General features: G+C 37.8%; 1 long non-coding RNA gene across 1 annotated transcript in view; it reads left to right on the top strand.

Moving 5' to 3' along the window:
* The first annotated feature begins 11,331 nt into the window (after positions 1–11,331).
* LOC129659970 (uncharacterized) overlaps positions 11,332–19,976 on the top strand; it is a 63,427-nt gene continuing 54,782 nt past the window's right edge. The window contains exons 1-2 of the long non-coding RNA XR_008718265.1: positions 11,332–11,419; positions 13,445–13,589. This is a non-coding gene — a long non-coding RNA (uncharacterized LOC129659970). The remainder of the gene's footprint in view (positions 11,420–13,444; positions 13,590–19,976) is intronic.

Here is a 19,976-nt window from a genome sequence, read left to right as displayed (position 1 = left end):
ATAAAAGGATGGAGGGAGAGTGCATGAAAGGATGACCCATCTTATTTATTTAAGTTAGTAATCAAATGTTTTTTAATTCCTTACCAGGAGCTTATTATGTTCTGACACCCTGATATTAGAATATGAAAATATAAACGTTCTATTACCAGTTTATGTCCCTGAAAAGGCATGAAATAATTTATACTAGAATAAGCAAATAATTTTTGTTGTTGTTGTTAATGAAGAGAATATTGAAATATTGGGTTGGCCAAAGGTTTACTTGGGTCCCCACATAAGCTATTACAGAAAAACTCAAATGAACTTCTTGACCAATCCAATAAAACAATGCCATTAAAAAAAATGAGGAGTGATTCAAGTTGAACTTCCAAGTGAATAAATATTAATCAAAATGCTTGCGTGTTCTAAGCATTCCCCACCCTTTCACTTTAATCAGCTAGAGCATTTCCTTTGAAATCTGAGTCAGATTCTGTGCTGCACTGCTTGGAAGTCCTCCAGTTGATCTCCAAATCCCTCAGAAATACACCCAGATTTACTCATATTGACTTACAAGACCCACCACAGCCTTGTGCTTTGTTGTCTCTGACTTCATCCACAACCACTGTCCTCCTCACTCTCTCCTCTCCAGCTGCTTGGGTGCCTTTTGCTTCATCAAACATGACAAGATTTCTTTCATCTGGAAGTATTTGCACTTGGTGTTTCCTCTGCCCTGGCCACATCTCCCCTAGATATCCCCCTGCCTCCCAGGTTTCTTGTTAAATTGTACCTTTTGAGCAAGGCCTTCCCTGAGCACCGTGCTGCTAAGTTGCTTTAGTTGTGTTCGACTCTACTGGACCCCATAGACGGCAGCCCGCCAGGCTCCCCCGTCCATGGGATTCTCCAGGCAAGAATGGCAAGAACACTGGAGTGGGTTGCCATTTCCTTCTCCAATGCAGAAAAGTGAAAGTGAAGTCATCCAGTCATGTCCAACTCTTTGCGACCCCATGGACTGCAGCCTACCAGGCTCCTCCGTCCATGGGATTTTCCAGGCAAGAGCACTGGAGTGGGTTGCCATTGCCTTCTCCACCCTGAGCACCATATATATTAATACAATAGCACTATTTCCTTAGCTTCACTCTCTGTCCTTTTTATGATCTATCATTGTTTTCATCACACAAAACACTACAAGGCATGATATGTGTACTCGTCAATTTGCAATATGTAAGTATACGAACATCCACATCCACTTCTACATCACTTCCTCGGCCATATGAATGGGAATCTAAAAACCTGCTTCATTCACACATGTGATTAAGTTACATTTATCAGTAAGCAGTCAATCATTATGTCCTCATTTACATTTTGGTGTAAAAATTAGCTCTCAACAAGGGGTCTGATATTTGACAGATAAAAGTGAGTGAGGTTGCTCAGCTGTCAGACTCTTTGCAACCCCGTGGACTATATATAGCTTGCCAGGCTCCTCCATCCATGGGATTTTCCAAGTAAAAATACTGGAGTGGGTTGCCATTTCTTTCTCCAGGGGATGTTCCCAACCCAGGGATCGAACCCTGGTCTCCTGCACTGCAGGCAAACTCTTTACATCTGAGCCACCAGGGAAGCCCCCATTCAACAGATAAAGTGACCATAAAGTTTCCTGTTCAAATAAAACTTTTTCAGATTTAAAGGACACAATTATAATCTCATTAGGACAGAGATCATCTTGGATTGTCCTAAGAAAATCAAGGTGCAAAGTCATCCTGTTTATACGTGATTCAGTGTGAGAAATTCAGGGAAGCCGCTTCTCTCAAAATTGGCCCACATTACCAATATCTGCCCTTCTGCCCACAGAAAACCTTTCCTTTAAGACTTATCGCATACTTCCTTCCCTCCATGAAACCTTCCTGTGTACTCTTACACTCTCAGGCACCAACAGAGATAGCCATTGTCTCTTCCAGAGCTTTTGTACATACCTTTGTTCATGAGTGAGCCCTCATGACCCAGGCCAGGGCCTGCTACTGCTACTGCTAAGTCACTTCAATTGTGTCTGACTCTGTGCGACCCCATAGACGGCAGCCCACCAGGCTCCCCCGTCCCTGGGATTCTCCAGGCAAGAACACTGGAGTGGGTTGCCATTTCCTTCTCCAATGCATGAAAGTGAAAAGTGAAAGTGAAGTTGCTCAGTCGTGTCTGACCCTCCGTGACCCCATGGACTGCAGCCTACCAGGCTCCTCCGCTCATGGGATTCTCCAGGCAAGAATACTGGAGTGGGGTGCCATTGCCTTCTCCAAGGCCAGGGCCTAACTCCCATTAGATACTCAGTAAGTCTCCATTGACTGGATGAATTCAGAACTTGAGGCTCACTGGGTCCTGCATGTCTTTACATAAGATGGGACATATTTATCCAGGAGTGGGCCCTGGCTTGGATATCAAATCACAGCTACCACTCACAGGTTGATAAAGAGATGGGAGTCAGAGATCTTCTGATGCATCACATGATCCTGATTTTATTATGCTGTATAAAGATTCTAAGATTTATGTCTGAGATAGTGACTATATAACACAATTCCATGGGAAAGGAGAAGTGTTTTGGGTTTTTATTTCTTGGTTGTTGTGTGTTTTTGTGTGTGGAGGCGGAGGGCAACTTTACTACTCCTTTCTAGCAGCCAGTTGAGTTGCCTATTTTACTTCCCTGTGGAACATGGCAATTAACCACTGCCTAAAGCCCTCCAGTCTGGCCTCTAGGAACTCTTTTAACACCATTACTTCTTCAATTTTCTCTGTTAAGCGAGTCTTCACAGTTCATTAACTGAGTACCAATCTTCTTGTAGCTGTTTTTGCAGGTTTTTCTTAAACCTGTAACATTTTAACCTTTGGGCATTGGAAATTCATCATATAGCTTTTGGTTCCTATTTTGTTGATGTCTTCATTTTTAGAAAATTTTCCTTAATCGGGACCTCATTAATTTTCAGGAGGCTTCTTTCCATTTCTAGCAAAAGGAAAATTCTTCACAAAAGAAATCAGTCCACAAACACTCATTTGACAGAAAAAAGATTCTGAAAAGTAGAAAATCTGTAGCGAGAGGTACAGAATTGGAGAAACTATGCAGCAAACATACCAAAGCACAGATCATCGAATAACTGCTGCGTATGTTGAAGCAGGCACATTATTTTTATGATTTTAATTAAGTACTCATATACTTTTTATAAATTTTTTTCAATTAATGATTTCAGACAATTTTATACATTTCATGCTTTCTGCCTTTACAAATTCTTCCAGAAATACTATATATATTGTGGATTTGTTCACCCTGGTTTCAGACTAAAGAATTTATCTAAGAGAATACTATTGAATATACTTGATAAACACTTTGTGGCTTATAAATAGCTGATAACTATTCCATAGAGACCCTATATTTAAGAGCTTTTTCACCTCATTTGAGACTAGGGATGCTCAAGTCAGCCATCACTGGCCTACAAGACTATGGAGTACATTTGCCTTTAAATTCAGGGCATGTGACATATTTCTTTTGGAAATGTCTTAAAGTCTTAACTCATACTAGAATAGCTAGCCCAGCCATAACAATACAATGTCTTGAAGGCAGTAAGGTAAACTCTCAAATGTGTCTCAGCTGAGGTATCATGTCTTGTCTCCAACTCTGGGATATCCATAGGAATGGGTAGACTCGCCACTTGAAGCCCCTTTGTGGATGAAAACTTCCAGGGCTTAACCAAAAAGGAAGGAAAATCAACCTCACTTTTATCTTATTTCCCTTTTTTTTTTTTTTTTTTTTTTTAATTTCTCTCTCTCATCATGAGTGGGAGGCCACTCATGGGAGGCCTCCCCTGCCATCTTATTTTTCTCTTCCACTTCTCCTCTGAGGACCTCTCTTTGCCATTTATGTGTCAGACTAAATCTCTCCCACCCAGTTCTCAATTTCCCCATTGCTCATGTCATTTAAAAAAATTCTCTTTTGAGACTATATTCAAAGGTAGTTTTTAAGCCAAGTAAGCATAGTTATCTTTCAGTTAATAACAGCTCATTTATTATCAACCTTGTGTGATTTAGGCCAGTGGTTCTCAAACTTGAACATGCATCAGAGAGAGCCACCTGAAGGCTTGTTAAAACTCAGAGGTTCTATTTTAGGAGAGCCAGGGTGGGGCATGAAAGTTTGTATGCCATACAGGTTCCAGCCAGTACTGATGCTCTTAGTCCAGGGATCACATTTTGAGAACCACTGGCTTAGGCAGTGCTGTGAAGAATCCTCATTACAGTTGGTTTGGAGAGATAGAAGTGCTATCTTCAACTTCTACTTAGGTTTCTGGTTTATTGCATTATTATCAAGATGTCCAACTTGGGGAATCTGAAGGCTTGGCTAGTCTGGAATAATATTAATCCAGTGTCACTTCTGGTGTATGAACAATGGCAGTGTGGACTAGTATGTTAGTTGGGAATGTATTTTTTTAATACTTTGAAGTGGAAACTATTAATACTTGGCCATTGCAAAGGATTGTCTTTCTCTATTTTCATGTACCTACTGTGTGCTTGCTACTTAAATTTGAGAATCTATAGAATACTGTTTAGAAAAGCAGGGATTTGTATTATTTGGACCAAAGCTAAACAAAAGAAAAAATAAACAAAAATTCAGATAGCTTGTCTTTTATCTATCTTTGTACTTAAACTAAAATAAAGAAGGGAGTGTAGGGGAAGTATTAGGCTGTGTCTTTTTTACGTAAATTCAGCTTTTCAGCAACATCACCCCTCCTTGGAAACCATAGCCTGTGGGCTCAACATTATAGCCTTTATGGTCTGGTTTCTCAATCATCTCCTGTTTTTCTCTCCCTTTCTCTTTCTCTCTGTTATTTATGTATTTCTATGGTGACTCAGTTTTCAGTAACTTAATATTTTATTGTAATTTCAGAAATCTGGATGAGGCTTTGGAATTAGGTCTCTCAACCATTAAACTGTCATGTGCCACAAGGGACATCAACACTCATCAAATACCAGCTGATAAATGCAAACTGAGCTACTTGTTGTAAAATAATAAAAGTAAGTGTTAGTCGCTTAGTCGTGCCTGGCTCTTTGCGACCCCAAGGACTGCAGCCCACCAGGCTCCTCTGTCCATGAGATTTTCTGGGCAAGGACACTGGAATGGTTTCCCATTTCCTTCTCCAAAATAATGAAAAGGAAGTACTTAAAATATTTGGAGAATCATGGAGGAATGTATATTTCTAATGTTCTCTGGCAGTGCAAGATTGGCAATTTTCTCTCTTTTATTGCATCCTAATTTTTAAATATAGCTTAATTTGGAATGGATTTCAGTACTTAATAGCTCAATTAATTTACTGACTAGGGCCAATAGGATAGAATGAACTCTAGTTTCTTATTTTTAAAAAGAAATTTGTTTCCAATAACACCAAGAACTAAATATACTACTGTAAAAAGGACCTGCTAACTAAGGCTTATATCTGGTTACTGCTTAGTCCCCCTTTGGGTTGTTTAAGGGGCATCCATGTCAACATTACCTTTCTGAGTGGATAAATACAGTGCTAATCTGTACAGCTTTCAGTTTAGCAAGTTAAAATGACCTCAGTCAATGATTTAAATGATACGCTTCCCCTCATCAGTCTGCTTAATATCATCCATTTTCCAACCAACTAAATTCCCTCAAGTTTTCAAATTATCCTTTCATTTTTAAAAGACTCATGAGTTTAAGGTTTTAAAAGAATAGCAGCACAACCACCATCATCTATCCCAAACTGCGATTATTAAATATAGCCACTCTTGTACTCAGATGGCTAGCGCAGAGAAAAAGAGGGAGGCAGTGAGAGGAAATTGGATGTGTTAAGAATCTTATCCATTAGTCATACCTTTTTTTCACCTTGTTCTTATCACCGCGTGAGGCCTTTGCATGCTCGTTTTTGAAGACAATGACTAAACAAAAATTGAGGTCCAGCATATTACTGTTAAGGAAAAGCAAGTTTTAATAAGCTGAATTACACCAAAATTTTAATTTTTTCTGTTTATCTTGTAAATTTGCCAAGGTCATGGCTACAAGTTAAAGCTGAGAATTTGTGTAATCATCTAGATTATCAACCTGAAAATTTTTCCAGTTAGTTCTGTGGGGAGAGTTTAACTTGAAAATTATTTTTAATCCAAAACTACCATTCCATTGCTGTGTAATCAGTCTAGGGGATCCATTCAAAAGGTCCCATAGTTATTATCTCCTGTTGAGGACAGGCATAAATGCTGTATGTATCTCTTCTCATAGTTTGTCATAATTTAAAAGTGCTACTAAGGTGATGAGACATGTATAAATTAAGCATAGCAATACAAGTTTGCTTCAAAGAAATAAATGAAATGTCTTTTTTTTTTTTTAAATAAAAGAAAGGATTAAATTTTTAGGTCCATGAAAAGGATATGGGGCATTCCCTACTTTACTTTCATATACATACTTGTATGAGGCCTAGAAATTACTATAAAATCATTCAAACTTCATTTTGTGATCCTATTTAATATAAATAAATAAGCAAACAAATTTCTTTTACCATGTAACATATTTGCAATCATGTTGAAGTTTAGTGTCATGAATCAAAACTGAAAACTGGAAAACTAAAAATAGAAAATATTTTTTTAAAATCAGAATAATGATTTCATGCTCTTGTTTATTTAAGAGAAAGAAGGTGAAGTGGAAGCAAGCTTTCCTACAATTTCTTTCTGACTTCTATTTTCTCTTTTAAAAGAAATGCTAAAAATATATAGAGTCATATTACTAAATCTCTCCAAGAAAGAAATGTACACACAACAATACTGTTGCTCTTGAATTCTTCAGTGAGAATTGAGAGGGTATATATGTATAACTGGAGAAGGCAATGGCACCCCACTCCAGTACTGTTGCCCAGAAAATCCCATGGATGGAGGAGCCTGGTGGGCTGCAGTCCATGGGGTCACTAAGAGTCAGACACGACTGAATGACTTCACTTTCACTTTCCACTTTCATGCATTGGAGGAGGAAATGGCAACCCACTCCAGTGTTCTTGCCTGGAGAATCCCAGGGATGGCGCAGCCTGGTGGGCTGCCGTCTATGGGGTCGCACAGGGTCAGACACGACTGAAGCGACTTGGCAGCATATGTATAACTAATATACTTGGCTGTACAGCAGAAACTAACGCATTATAAATCATTTATACCCTAAGAAGTTTTTTTTTTTAAAGAGTTAAGCAGATATCAATAAAGTAAAACTGAAACTTTAAGTGCACTGCTATGTATTTTCTGTCTGAGATAACACATCGTAAGCACATAATGAGTGTCTGCTAAACTGAGTGAATGTCCAGACTTAGTTTCTAACCACTAAAACCTGTAGGACGCAGGGAAGAAGCAAAGAGAGTTGGTTGAAAGAAGAAAATGGCATTTCACACAGATAAGAACATATCACATAGTCCCATTTAGGAAACGGTCTTCTACCCTTCAAATTCCCTCTCTTTCAACCACTCATCACAGTAATTGATGTCTCTTTGCAAAGATTAGATTTGTTGAAGACGGCCTTGACCAGATGGTAGGACTGAGGCCATAATGATGATGAGTCTTCATCGAATTAATTCTTCACTTATTGTAGCCCCACACATCTGCCCTTTGCAATCTAAAAATTTAAAACCATTCCTCTTTGACCTTCTTGAATAACAACACTTCAGTTGATACTTAAGTAATGATTCTTACCATGGTTTGTTCTTGATGAGCTTTAAGTTGCTGTCATGACCCAACTTTAATTGCCAAACACAGGAGCCAGTTCAATAGACAATTTGACCTGTTTTCTAACTTCAGAAAGGATGGCTCAAGGTCATCCTCATTTGAATTATCATTTTTGGCAGATGTCTTCCAAAATTAAATTAGTTTAGAATATCAACTATAATTGAGGAATTTTTTTTGTGACAATATTTTAAAGATATGCTCACAGAGACTCTATTAAGCTTGCTTATTTTGTGGATAATGTTTAATTTTTTGTTGAACTGCCATATATATATATGTTATAGGGCCAAAGCAATACTTCCATACTCTGTGTCTCTAGAACTTTGGCAGGAGGATTCTTCATTCAAGTTTCATATCCTGGAGTAGAGGAAGACACGTATTCAAGCAAAAGTCCTAGTTCTATCCACAGGAATATCTACAGTCATCTTTATGAAGACAGTTGTCTATTTTTTCAAGAAAGATTTTCATGTAAGCAACCAAAATTATAAGAGAATATAAACTTACAATTCTTCAGTTTGGCATTTAAAGTATCTTTTCATTAAGAGTTCAAAAATAATGTGCTGCTAGTGAATGTAAACTCAAGCTGTTAATTATAGTAAGTTTTGCCTGGAAAATCCCATGGACAGAGGAGCCTGGTAGGCTGTAGTCCACGAGGTCACTAGAGTCGGACACGACTGAGTGACTTCACTTTCACTTTTCACTTTCATGCATTGGAGGAGGAAATGGCAACCCACTCCAGTGTTTTTGCCTGGAGAATCCCAGGGACGGGGGAGCCTGGTGGGCTGCCGTCTATGGGGTTGCACAGAGTCGGACACGACTGAAGCGACTTGGCAGTAGCAGCAGTAGCAGTGTAAACAAATTAAAAACAAAATAAACTATGTGTAATCCCACTTGTAAAGCAAGAAATGGTCCATAGAATTTTGTCTTACTGTGATACTCACCATTATCATTTAAAGCACCCCATTTCTAGTGCTATTTTGACTTTGGCAGTAACAAGGTTACAATAAAATGAAATCTCATTCAATTAATTAAAAACATATTGCAGTCCAACATATTGTATTAACCTTAAAGAAATAAATATGTAAACAAAAGAGGATACAGAATGAAAGACATTTATGAGAGGTTATTTGATCATTCTGCCATGTTATTATCCATGGAAAGAGTATTGCTGCTCAAAAATATGAGTATTTGTAGTCCAAGGAAAATCTATCACCAGAACAGGAGACCAAGCTTCTAAATATCTTTGAGGAGGACAGTGGTAGATGGTCTATTTCTGGGTGTTTAGATAGTACACTCATCAAGCAATCTTCAGATTTTATTTTGACTATCCATGTAGCTGTTCCACAGAGAGAGACTATGCTAACCATTAAATGTAGACATTTAGTCTACTTGAAAGAAGTGTTTTTTTTAATTATAAATGAATATAATATAATTCTGATTATGTACATCCTTTCCCTCGAGCTTGCTTAGCTTGAATTTATCCCAGAGAGACTTATTAATTCTCAGTTCTTGGTAAAATACAATTTCTGGTCATTCAAAACTGAGAATGAAATCTTGGACATAATGATCTGCCTTTGGAGGCAGCTTCCCAGATATTAAAAGATGGAGTTATATTAGTGATAGAAGGGGTGGCAGAGAGTGTACATAGTGGAAAATACTTGAGGTGTAAAATCAGGCATCCCTTTCTGGCATTTTATAGACCACAACACTATAGTATAGTTGTGGGGGGAAGGCATAAAATATGATAATCTCTATAATCTTGGGAAGAAAAAGCAACAGATTAGTTAAATAGCCAAATCTTCTAGCAATGTAGTGCTGTTCAACATTGCATTCACAGTGTAATCACCAAAGCGGCCAGTGCTTAAGAGGTAGGAGCTTCATCACTGAAGGACTGACATGGACCTAACTAGATGCCAGTTCTAGGGCTGCCAGGGGAACAGAGAGGGGAGAAAAGCCAAAGCTGAGATTCTGAAGGAGGAAGCGGAGAATGACAGTAGATGAGAAAAGTTGGAATTTGAACTAATCACCAGTGTCATAAGGCTCAGTGAAGCGTATTACTGAGGGAAGGATGTTATTCAGAGTGGACTGGGAAAGACTCAAGGGCCTCATACTCTGGAGGTTCACATCCATCTTCAGCAGAAACTATGACCTTCTTTTTTAAAAAAATCATTTTTAATTGAAGGATAGTTGCTTTACAGTGTTGTGTTGGTTTCTGCTACATTATCAGCACGAATCAGCCATAGGTATTTGTATTCCTCTTGAACCTCCCTCCCACTTTCCTCCTGAAACTATGACCTTCTAATGTGCAACTGTATCCAGTCACAAGTCACTTGGGGCATCATCAGGTATGTGATAGCAAATTTCAATGCCAATTCGAGTGGGCCATAGAGTATCTAGAAATTTGGTCAGCCTTTATTCTAGGTGTGTCTGTGAGCTTGGTTGGGGATGAGGTTAACATTTCAATTAGTACTCTGAGTAAGACAGATTGCCCTCACTAATGTAGGTGAACCTCATTCAATTAATTGAAAACCTATAGGATCTTCCTGCTGAGCTGTGGGGTCAGGACTTCAGGCAGAGACTTGACAGTGACATGCCTCAGTGGGCCTGAAATACAGGACATGGATCCAAAGAGGATTATTCTTGAGTTCTAAGATGCCTTGCTAAATTTTGGACTTGCTTAGGACCCATTACCCCCCTTTTCCTTCTTACTTCTCTCTTTTGAAATGGGAAAGTGATAGCTTACAGTGAACAACGTCAGATTCGTGATCTCCGAAGAAGAAGATTTAGCTTTGGGACCAGGTTCCAGACTTGACCACTCAAGAGCTTTTGTGTAGCAGAGTTTTATAGAAGTGAAAAGGGACAAAGAAAGCTTCTGACACAGACATCAGAAGGAGGACAGAGAGTGTCCTCCTTGCTAGTCTTATAAAGGCCTCATATACTTTTATCAGGCCCACTCCAACAGCATACATCTTAAATTAACAAGTTTGGAACTAACAATAGAAAGGTCTTACCAGACCCACTCCCACAATATAAGTCTTAAGATAACAAGATTAGTCAGAAAATTCTTGTTAAGGGGAAACATGTCCTTGAGCAAGATACATTGTTATACTGACTAAGACAAAGAGATGTAGGAAAAAAAAGTTTGTCCTCTTCTCCTCCTTGTGAACCCCAGACCCCTGTCTCCTTCTTGAGGTCCCTAGACCCCTTCCTCCTCAAGGTCCCTAGACTCCTTATCAGCCCACCTAAGGATGAGCTCTCTCAAAAGTATAGACTTTCTGATGTCTGTCCCACTATTGTATTTTGGAAGAACACAACTTATCTGGTTTCACAGGTTCATAGCTGAAGGGGAGTTTTGCCTGAAGGTAAATAACACCTTGAGTTTCACCCTTACCAAATTTAGATGATATATTTAGATGATACTTTGGACTTTAGAGTTAAAGTTGTAACAAGTTAAGACTCTGGAACAAGTTAATTTGGACAAGGCAGGGGTGGAATGCTTTGGACTAAATTGTATTCTCTCAAAATGTGTGTGTTAAAGCCTCAATTCCCAATTTGGAATTAGTTTCCATATAAGAAGATCCCTTAAGCACTTTCTCTCTGTCATGTGAGGACACAGTGAAAAGTTGACCAACAAAGAGACATCAACAGATTCAACCCTGCTGGAATCCTGATTTTGGACTTCCAGCCTCTATAACTATGGGTAAATACATTTCTGCTGTTACATTACTCAATTAATGGTATTATTTTCATGGAAGCCTGAGATAAGGCAAGGATACATTGCCCAGTAGACAGCTGGACAGAAAATACTGAAACTCAGAGAAGAGAAAGAGCATAATGATGTAATCAGGGAAGGAGGAGAGGTATTATGTAATGGTATATCAGTGCTCATGTAGTCAGAAAAGTGAGAGAGGTAGAGTTTCCAGGTAGGTAATTGGTTCAAGGGAAAGTTTTAAGCCAGGAGAAAGCTTCAGATACACTTGAAAAAAGTAAGTCAAATAGCTAGCTAAAGGGGAGAGTTTTTAAGGAAAAACATAAAGGGCTTAAAGGTAGTTTAGAGCCACTGTGTAATGATTCATGTATGAAGATGATGCCTGCATTTCTGAAGCACTGTGCATTACCTGGTTTTTACCTGTGGACGTAAATTTCCACTGATCCTGTGCTCTTCCATATTACATTTTGAAGGTAATATGGTTGGACCATTAAAATTTTTCCAAATCCCAAGGTACTCTGATCCAATTGCACGTTTTGAACATGCCTGACATAGATGAAAGACAGAGTCTGTTGCTATATATAAAAGGGTATTTACTAGTAGAAACAGATATAAAAACTGTGTCCTTGATTTTATTAATAAAACTATTTAATTCAGAGATCACCAAAGTGGGTTCACAAACTCCTCAGGCATATACAATATGAAAGCCAGTGCCAGAAAAATAGCCATGCTTTTATTTCTGTTCATTTAATCTCACATTTTGGTGAATATTCTGCAAAATGACTAACATTAGCAATTCAGTTCAGTTCAGTCACTCATTCGTGTCCAACACTTTGCGACCCCATGAACTGCAGCACGCCAGGCCTCCCTGTCCATTACCAGCTCCCGGAGTTTACCCAAACTCATGTCCATTGAGTTGGTGATGCCATCTAACCATCTCATCCTCTGTCATCCCTTTCTCCTCCTGCCTCCAATCTTTCCCAGCATCAGGGTCTTTTCAAATGAGTCAGCTCTTCACATCAGGTGGCCAAAGTATTGGAGTTTCAGCTTCAACATCAGTCCTTCCAATGAACACCCAGAACTGATCTCCTTTAGGATGGACAGGTTGGATCTCCTTGCAGTCCAAGGGACTCTCAAGAGTCTTCTCCAACACCACAGTTCAAAAGCATCAATTCTTCTGCATTCAGCTTTCTTTATAGTCCAACTCTCACATCCATACATGACTACTGGAAAAACTATAGCCTTGACTAGACTGACCTTTGTAGACAAAGTAATGTTTTTGCTTTTTAATATGCTGTCTAGGTTGGTCATAACTTTGTTTTCAAGGAGTAAGAGTCTTTTAATTTCATGGCTGCAACCATCATCTGCGGTGATTTTGGAGCCCCCCAAAATAAAGTCAGCCACTATTTCCCCATCTATTTGCCGTGAGGTGATGGGACCGGATGCCATGATCTTAGTTTTCTGAATGTTGAGCTTTCAGCCAGCTTTTTCACTCTCCTCTTTCACTTTCAAGAGGCTCTTAGTTCTTCTTCATTTTCTGCCATAAGCGTGGTGTCATCTGCATATATGAGGTTATTGATATTTCTCCCGGGAATCTTGATTCCAGCTTGTGCTTCCTTCAGCCCAGCATTTCTCATGATGTACTCTGCATAGAAGTTAAATAAGCAGGGTGACAATATATGGCCTTGACGTACTCCTTTTCTTATTTGGAACCAGTCTGTTGTTCCATGTTCAGTTCTAGCTGTTGCTTCCTGACTTGCATACAGGTTTCTTAAGAGGCAGGTCAGGTGGTCTGGTATTCCCATCTCTTTCAGATGCGACGGCACAGGAGTGACCAAGAGGAGCTACCACACTCCCAAACTCAGGGGCAGCGGCCTAGAGGAACATTAGCAATTATGTGCATATAATTATAAATAAGTATATGCTTATGAGCCTATGTTTAAGATACTTACTAACAGATCTGTACAACATAAAAGTTTGAAGGCCATTGCTTTAATCAACTGTATTATTCTGCAGGTGAAAGACTTGAATGATTTGAATGATCTTGAGTGGCATTTCTCAGGATTTGAAGAGAGCTGAAGAGCTGAATGATAAAGTCAGACTCTTTCTCAGAGAGCTCCTTCTGAAGACTCACAGGTCTGAGAGGACAATGAAAAGCAGGGTAAGCACTTAATCCTCTCTCCAACTGATAGATAATGAGGGTTTGACCTGGAGAGGGGCTCAATAAAGACTGAGAGAAAAAGGACTGAATGAAGAAATAATTAACAGCCAAAGTATGCTGGGTGTGTTGACGGATTGAATGAGAAGTGTGAATGGAGGACTCTAAGGTTTTTGACCAGATAAAGTTATCTGCAACAGAAAATGCAATTAGGAAATGTTAAGAGGTAATATATAATTTGTGCAGTTATAATGAGAAGCTCATGTGTTTGGTAGGTGAAGCTACACAGAGAAGAGCTGGGATCTGAGGGTCAGAGGAGCGGTCTGGATTGATGTAAGAATTTGAAAGTCAGAAGAGGTAGAATGAAAGGGTCTAGGAATTAAAAAGTGTGAGGATATAAAGTGAAAACCAGTAGCAACAGGAACAAGCACACTGGATATATTAAGAGTATTCTTACGTCAGAGAGGCAAAGGCAAGGCACTTTTATTTATCTGAAAATGATGTGGCTTGAATTTCTTAAGTGAACGGTTGAGGTAGAAAATGAAGACTCATAAGTGGTGATATTTTTTAATCTTTGAAGGCATCTGTTATGCAACATGGCATCATTGAGATGTGAAAGTAAACTTTCATTATGAAAAATTAATGGAGTGATAATTTGTGTTTTACAAAGAATAATAACTTTAATGTTGAAATTAAATTAATTATATGTGAATCTATCTTATAGAAAATATTGGCCATGCTTTGTTAAGATAAATGAAAAATAGCTTAATCCAAATTTTATTTTATCATATTCTGAGAAAAGTATTATGTATTGAAAAAACAACAAATACATTATTTCATCTCAACTAATTAAAAAACATATCATTTTTTCATATTTTGACTCTTCTAATAGTATTTTCCTTCATCCTGAATGTTCTCCCTGAACATTTCATCCTAATTGAACTCATCCCAGGTTGAACTCAACCTGCAACACCCAATTAACAATTTCTTCAGAAAGCTTTATTGGCTTCCTTATATGTTATCTCTTGTATCTATACTTTTATAGAGCATTTTCTTTTATATATTACCTAATTTATCATATTTTACAGTAATTATTGTTTTCTTTTGTTGTAGACTGCATTTACTTATTTACTTAACAGAGTAGTTTTTTCCTTTTGACTCTTGGATACAGAGGATTGTGCTAATAATATTCTTTAGTTTAAGGCATATCATCATCATTTTCCCAGTTGACTCTCCTCTCCTTATGCATAGATGATATTCTCAAGTATCTGTGACATGTATTTTCTTTATATTATTCCAAACACAATATAGCACAAAATATGCATATTGTAGAGGTTTCTTCTTTTGCCTCTAAGCACTGTATTTTCAAAAAAATATATTCTTATTATATTACATATATTGTTGAATCTGCAACTTTGTGAGTTCCAAGTATTCATAGCATGCCCCTTCCACATTTTTCTGAAGGACGCCTGTTTTACCCCTAGTTTGGAGTTAACACAGAGACTGATGAAATACATGTTTTTGAATATATCCTCTTATAGATATAGTTGAAATATTTTTCAACAGTTGGATTACTGGGCTCTAGAATATGTATAATTTTAATGTGAATAATTATTATATTAGCCTCAAAACTAAAACTGGAATAATAAATATCTTATATTGTTACATCTCTACAAATACATGATAACATAGGACTCTAATTTTTGCCAAACATGTTAGCTGTTTTGGTTTTATTCTTCTAATCATGAATGAATTTGAGGATGGCACTTGGATTATCTTGTGTTGACTTATTTTAGAGTTCTGTTTTCTCTCCAGTTGATTTGTAGGTGCTTAGATATATTTCAGATATTGTGTGTTTGTCAGTAGTAGACACTGCATGTGTCCCAACTCAGTACGTCTCCTGTCTGTTAGCTTTGTTCATAATGTCCTTCATTGAAGAAGAAATCATTAATTTTATGTAATCATCATTAAATACTTCCCATTATATTTTCATATACTGTAGAAAATGTATTCACTACATTTATTTTAGAAAATCCAGCCAGATTTCTGACTAGTACTTTTTGCAACAATCTTGTAACACTTGAATTGTTTACATTATGAACATTTGAAATGTCCCTATAAGGGAACATAGATTTTCTCTCCATTAATCTGGAAGCTCTTTTCTATAATAAAATTGAATTTTGTAATGCTTTCCATATCTCTGGTATATTCTTTGTTAATTCGTAGATACTTTAATATTTTTACTGCTATTACAACTGTATCTTGCTTTGGGATATATTTTCTCGTTTGTTGTTGCCTGCGTTTAGAAATGGTATTTATTTTTATACATTGACCTTATTTCAGAAAATACACTGAAATTAATTCCAATATGCTATTAAAGCTGTTGGATTTTTAAATTTTATCATCTCTAAATGATAGCTCTATGTCTTCATTGTCAAAACTTACACATTATTTTCTTTTCCTATGATATTTTCCAGGACCTCAGTACTCTGTTAAACAATATAAGTAATAATGGTCATCTTTGTCTTGGTCTATGTTTTAACAAGGGTCTATATTTGAATGCCTTTTAAAAGTGAAGTGTTATGTTATTGGGTTTTTTTTAGAGATTTACCAGATCAGTGAAATGCCCCTATGATTATAAACTCTGTTTCCCATTTTATACTATGTGCTGATCCATATCAGATGATTTTCTGCTTCTGTTAAAGTAATCATGAGTTCGCTGCTTATATCTGTGGCCAATTACACTGATATATTTTCTGATATTCAATCATCCTTGAATTATTGGGGCAAATGATGCTTAATTCTGATGTATTATAATGGTATGTTACAATCTGATAACTTCAGATGACCAATATTTCTTAAAAATGTGTGCTTCTATGATCATACTGTAATTTACCCATTTTGTATTATCTCCATCCAGGATTGGAATAAAAGGTCCAGTAACCTCATGAAAAAACAGTGTTTAGCATATTTCTCTGTCTCCCCCTATCTCTCAATCAGTACATAAATTAAAAGGTATAGTTCTTCATAATGATATTATCTGTATATTTGTATATGTAAAGTTTTGATATTATGTGCTTTCCTAATCGGAGAAGGCAATGGCAACCCACTCCGGTACTCTTGCCTGGAAAATCCCATGGATGGAAGAGCCTGGTACTGCAGTCCATGGGGTCGCTAAGAGTCAGACAAGACTGAGAGACTTCACTTTCACTTCTCACTTTCATGCATTGGAGAAGGAAATGGCAACCCACTCCAGTGTTCTTGCCTGGAGAATCCCAGGGACGGCGGGGCCTGGTGGGCTGCCGTCTATGGGATCACGCAGAGTCGGACACGACTGAAGCGACTTAGCAGCAGCATCTTTCCTAATATTATCTAGTGTCATTTCATTTTAAAGGTATCCTTTGGTAATGTAATTTGTTGTTTTTCAGTTTCTCAGTCATGTTTGAATCTTTGCGACCCCATGGTAATGTAATAGATCATAAAATAGGTAATATTAATATACTTAATCTCTGACGTTTTAGGAAAATATTTCCTTCTAAATAAAACTATACTGCTAACTATGTGTTTTTGACAAGCAAAACTTCATACTAGATAGTGAGTTCCCTATGCCTCAAGGGTTATGATATCATAGACTTTCTATCTTCAGTTTATGGAGCAGTATAGGAAGTGCTTGATACAAACATGTTAGATGAATGATTGAATGAGTGGAGAAATGGTCATTGTTCCCCAAAAGTATGTTCATTTGGCTAATGAAATTTAGAGTGGAATAGGCACTGGCCAATAGATTGACTTAAAAAGCATAGACACATGGAAACTCTACAAGAAAAATTCTATAATTTCCTCCTCTCTATTAAGCTCCACTTCTGAAATAGTTGATATATTGAATGGGGTATTTAACAGAAATAGTATTTTGCTTATCAGAAGAAAGTCTATTTTTTTTAAGGTTATGCTGTTTCTATTTCCTTATTTATTGGCTGTGCTGGTTCTTCCTTGCTTTGTGCAGGTTTTCTCTAATTATGGTGAGTCGGGGTTATTCTTGGTTGTGGTGCTCAGGCTTCTTATTTTGATGACTTCTCTTGTGGCAGAGCACAGGCTCTAGGCAAGCAGGCTTTAGGAGTTGTAGCTCATGAGCTCAATAGTTGTGGCTCATGGGCTTAGTTGCTTCATGGCATGTGGAATCTTTCTGGACCAGGGATTTCTTCTCTGTTGTTTTTCAATGATCTTTATAATTTTTGTTCTATTGGTTGAATGACATGGAAAGTTGCTTTTGCAGAAATTTTTATGTTTTTGTTTTTTTTTTCTTTTTCTTCTGTGAACATTAAGGGTCATTTAAGGGTCCTTAACATTAAGGAGCGTAACATTAAGGACTCATTGCTGCTGCTGCTGCTGCTAAGTCGCTTCAGTCGTGTCCAACTGACTCATTAAGTGTCCTTTTTTGTCTCAGAGTAGTTGCCATTTCACAAAGCTGGCATTTCCATTTTGTAACATGGCTTTCATGAGAGGGAGTCTGCTGCTTTTAGTCACTGATGGAATGTTTCATTAGATAATGTTAGACATAACTTTATACATTGTCCTCGCTGCAGGGAAGCAGTCATATTCCAGGGCTCTGGATCTGATTCTTTAGTGCATAAAGAGCAGGCTTCCTATGGAAGGACAGATCTTTAGCTGAGCTTTTGCTGGCTGTTTTTTAAAAAGTTAAAGATTAAATTCAAATGAATTTTTGTATCTGCAAATCTCTTTTAGAGTTGTACTCGCAGGTCCTTCTCATGGATGAATTCACAGAAAGATGTGAAGAAAGAGTTTCAGAAGCTCCTATCAAGTATAGACAGACATAGTGATGTCTGATATCTATGTGGAGGCTTACATTTATCATTATAGTTAGAACAATTGAGTCTTTCTGTAAAATTTGATGTCAATGAAAGGAAAACATGTAAGAACTAGATATAGACATGTTTTTAACTTAAAAACAGCAACTTCTATTTTACCTTGTAAATCCATTAATTTCTCAACTCTATTGAGATATAATTGACATATTGTATAAATTTAAAATGTACAACATGATGATTTGATGAATGTATTCTTAAGGAACCTGCAATTATACCTACTGTATATGTGAGACCTTATGCTTCCCTTTGGGAGAAGGCAATGGCACCCCACTCCAGTACTCTTGCCTGGAAAATCCCATGGATGGAGGAGCCTGGTAGGCTGCAGTCCATGGGGTCGCTAAGAGTCGGACACGACTGAGCAACTTCACTTTCACTTTTCACTTTCATGCATTGGAGAAGGAAATTGCAACCTACTCCAGCATTCTTGCCTGGAGAATTCCACGGACAGAGGAGCCTGGTGGCTACACTCCATGGGATTGCAAAGAGTAGGGCACGACTGAGTGACTAATACTTTGACTACATTTGAAGTAGGCTTTGTAAGAGCAGATCCTATTAGGAACAAGAAAACCTTTTTTTTTCTTTTTTGTGTTTTTGTATTTTATGCTTAATTTTCTTAAATTCAATCCAGAAATTTTAAATATTTTGTATATATATCTATATAGAGAGACAGATACATAGGGACTTCCCTGGTGGCTCAGACTGCAAAGAATCAGCCTGCAGTGCAGATCTGGATTCCATCCCTGGGTCAGAAAGATCCCCTAGGGAAGGGAGTGGCTATGCATGGGTGCATACTAAGTGGCTTCAGTTGTGTCTGACTCTTTGCGACCCTTTGGACTGTACCTTGCCAGGCTCCTCTGTCCATGGGGATTCTCCAGGCAAGAATACTAGAGTTGGTTGCCATGCTCTACTCCAGGGGAACCTTCCTAACCTAGAGATTGAACCGATGTCTCTTGTGTCTCTTACATGGGCAGGCATGTTCTTTACCACTAGTGCCACCTGGAAAGCCCGTATATATGTATATGGTGGCTCAGACAGAAAAGAATCTGCCTGCAATGCAGGAAATGCTATTTGACCCCTGGATCAGAAAGATCCCTTGGAGAAGGGAAGGGCTACTCACTCCAGTATTCTTGCTGGAGAATAGGAACCACATCCTATTGAAGTATTCGAAAAGAAGCAACCATGGTCCCCATCCTCCAGACACTTTCTATGCCAGATATTAACAAATGTACAAGGTTTCTATTTTATGGATCTTGATCAATATTTCTATTAGCAATATTATAGGCCAAGACACACAATGTCTACAGAAAATATCTATATTATAGCTAATATTAGAATGTGTCTGATGAATGATGAGGCTGTGCATCAACTGGGCCTGCTGTTTATGTTTTCAAGCAAAAAAGGAAGGAAACTATACTGCTAAGTAGCATCTCTGTGAAGAATTTTACTCTATGGTCTAGAGATAAATCTACTTTTTTTCCTGGAGATCCTAATCTCTTTTTAAAAA

This window comes from Bubalus kerabau, chromosome 9 (genome assembly GCF_029407905.1).
Source record: "Bubalus kerabau isolate K-KA32 ecotype Philippines breed swamp buffalo chromosome 9, PCC_UOA_SB_1v2, whole genome shotgun sequence".
NCBI classification, from domain to species: Eukaryota; Metazoa; Chordata; class Mammalia; order Artiodactyla; family Bovidae; genus Bubalus; species Bubalus kerabau.
The sequence above is the reverse complement of the archived record's forward strand: the minus strand, read 5'-3'. Positions and strand labels throughout refer to the sequence as shown.